The sequence below is a fragment of the Capsicum annuum genome, chromosome 3, assembly GCF_002878395.1.
Source record: "Capsicum annuum cultivar UCD-10X-F1 chromosome 3, UCD10Xv1.1, whole genome shotgun sequence".
Classification (NCBI taxonomy): domain Eukaryota; kingdom Viridiplantae; phylum Streptophyta; class Magnoliopsida; order Solanales; family Solanaceae; genus Capsicum; species Capsicum annuum.
Genome location: NC_061113.1, coordinates 212,325,223 through 212,328,560, shown reverse-complemented (window position 1 = coordinate 212,328,560; position 3,338 = coordinate 212,325,223). Strand labels below are relative to the sequence as shown.

General features: G+C 34.6%; 1 pseudogene; it reads left to right on the top strand.

Moving 5' to 3' along the window:
• The first annotated feature begins 570 nt into the window (after positions 1-570).
• LOC107866183 lies at positions 571-2,152 on the top strand (annotated as a pseudogene).
• Positions 2,153-3,338: the final 1,186 nt, after the last annotated feature.

Here is a 3,338-nt window from a genome sequence, read left to right as displayed (position 1 = left end):
TTTTAATTGCACTGGTGTAATAGGTTTGACACTATGATCATTGAAGGTGTTAAAACGTATGAGGTAATCAGTGCAACTCAAAAGACTTACAGTTAGTCGAGATTCTTGTTAAATATGAAAATACAAAATATAGATGAATCACAACATCCATAGGTAATTCCAATTCTTAAAACTAAGGTTTAATTTATGTTGCGGCACTTATATTAATTATATGTTGTTTTCCAGGAGTCTCTCTAGTTCATTACTGATTTGTATTTCAGTAGAAAACCCTTTGTTTTGGGAATTTTCCTAGTTCTCTGTTGTTATCTACGACCAATTTAAGTTCCTGGTCATATTTTCCTGATATCATAACTTTTGGGAATCCCAGTATTCCTCAGACGTATTTGTACATTCTTCTATGCTTCTTTGTATTGCAGGTCGTAACCTTTCTTCTTCATGGTTCTTAGTATTTTCACAAGAATACAAAATGACTATCAGCAACATCAATTTGATGGCAGGAATTCGAATATTCTTCATGAATCTAGAGAAGTAACAATCTTTCTTGATTCTACAGGAGTTTAGTAGATAGAAGCTTTTGTGATGAAAAGAAGAGATTCTCCTGTAAGGAGATGGGGGACCTTGATACTGAGATCTTGGTGAAGATACTTCAGTCCTGCGACGTTTTTGATTTAGTATCTGCAATCACTCTAGCTTGTCATGCGTGGAATGTGGCTTGTTCCGATGAACTTCTGTGAAAAATGTTGGACTTACCCCTATTACAATCAAATTTGATCAGAACTCATGTGCCGCCATATGTGTATGTCGAGAGTCGGTCTGTTGAATCGGTGACCTGCCTCTTACGGATCTGCTTGAACCTCAGTCGTGGAAACATACTAACATTGATCTTCCATTACAATTTGTATGTTAATGACAATCAGTTGACCGATACTGCAGAGAGGTATTCCCCCAATAAACTTTGATCTCTCTATAGTACTTAAATAAATAAACCATACAAGTTGTATCCCTTTGGCCATAGAAACACTTTTTTTCCGGAGAAATTTTACAAAAACAGTGTTTGATCATGAAAATTTCAAATCCAACTTGAACGTTGTTCAAATTTGGAAACAATTGATAACCTATTTTCCAACGCACACTTCACTTTTGAAGTTGTTCCTCAAATTTGAGAAGTATATTCAAGCATGAATATTATTCCAAATATTTGCAAAAAGTATAATCAAACACAACTCTAATTCCATAAATCCCAAATAAAGTGAAAAATATTTGGAATCTATGGCCAAATGCCTACTAAGTCAGGAAAAGCAAAGATTACTGTGGAACTAATATGATAGCTAATCAATTAAATATCCTCTTTTTCAGGTGTCCACGGCTTAAACGCCTTGTTATGCCTTCTTGGGAAAATATAAATGAGACAGCAATATGCAGTGCTATTCATTTATGGATCTTGAATCACTGACGATGCCTAGCATCGAATATCCTGCAAATGTCTACCAGGAAATTGCACGGAGTGCTCAAGATTATGGGCCCCTGTGATATGCTGCGTGCATCTGCGCTGCCACGCTGGTATCATTTCTTCCAAACTTGGCGGTGTTGAGTTTGAGGTGCACGGTGTTGTCTAAACCTGGTTTTGTTATTATCTTGGAGGGGCTAAAAAAGCTAAGAGTGCTCAACATTTCTCATTGCGTAATTATTGAAGATGATCCAGTCTTACCAATGAAAATTCTGACCAAGCTTGATAAAACAATTCTGGAAAAAGCATCCAGGTTAGACGAATTCCTGACCTGCATGAGTGACTCATGCATCATGTGTCAGCGCACTCTCTTGCATCAGGTGGCGTATGTATGACGACCAATGGAAAGTGGATGAGGTGAAATCTCTTGCAATTTAACAGCTTTAAGGTTGTAGTACTTCATGAACTTAAGGTCCAGTAAAACGTGTAAACTTGTTATCTTTTTGTGTCCTTTCATGTAGCGTAATGCTACTTGTGTGTTTTACTCTTGTTTGTTTCTAAGTCGTATTCTCTTCGACTGGGTTATTTATGCTCTTTGTGTTTCTATGATTTTATGCTTTTTGTTTCTGCATTTTCTTAGCAGGCTGAAGATTCTTTATCCATTTACATATGTATTGCCAAGCATATCAAGCATATAGCCCGTTAAGCCACGCTTTTGGGAGGTTAAAAAAGCTTCCTTTTTTCCTCCAAAGAATTGTTTTTTTTTTTTAAAAAAAAAGGTATTTGTTCAAGCTTTTGACAGAAAAATGAATAGCTGAAGTTGTTTTCCATGAATTGCTGAAGTTGTTTTTCAGACTTTGAAAAAAGTAATTTTTCCTTGGAAACGTATGTTTTTAAAAAGTTTGGTCAAACATTATTTGTTTTTCAAAAATGTTTCTAAAATCATTAGATATTGTTGTAACCGTTTGAATTATCATGAATTCATTGTGTTATGTGAACTCATTTTAAAGACTTTTTTCATCTTCCAAACGTCTTTCATGAAGTTATTCTAAAATATTTTGTTACGCATCCAATTGGAATTTTTAATCTAAAGGAAGTTTTAGTCCAAGAAGCAACAGAAACTCTAAATAGTTTAAGTATAAAATTCGAAAATGATAGCGATAATAGCTCAAGTTTTTTTAACCTATTTAGTCTACTCATTACGATATAGTGTTGAAGAGCACGAAAAGTGCAGCATTTTAGGTACAAATTGAATTTATCTTATCTCATTATTTTTAGGGTATTTTAAAATCTTATTGAAAGATCTTTTTGTGTAAATCTTTAATTAATTGACTAATTGAAGCTGCAAATTACACGAGAATTAAATGTTAGGCAATTATTTTGATAAACTTTTCTTTTGTTAGGCAATTATTTTGATAAACTTTTCTTTTCTTCAATTTTTATGTCACAATGGCGATATTTTCATTGTCTTTTTTTTTGTTTCCATCCGGTGTCTGGTGTTTGGTGTCTGCATTGAAGCCCCGACTAATCCGGATCGCGCGTTGCAAGGCAATTAAGGTGGCAGCACTCCCAATAGGGTTTTTTCCATATCCAGGATCGAATCCTCGACTTCAGATTAAGGATGGAGCAGCCACATCCACTGGACCACATCCCATGTTGATGATACTTTCATTGTCAACAAAGCTGGGTATGAACTAAATGTCGTTTTCTACCCAACATCTACTAATTACCTCTGTAGTGATTCTTTCCTCCGTCAAATTGAGTATCTAAACAGTAGTTCTTAACAAATTTTCAGTCACATCACATAAAATTACACATTTTATCCTTTAAACTGATTTCTTTTTGAGTTTGTACTCTTGAATGAATTAACTTTTAATCTTATAGGAAGTGG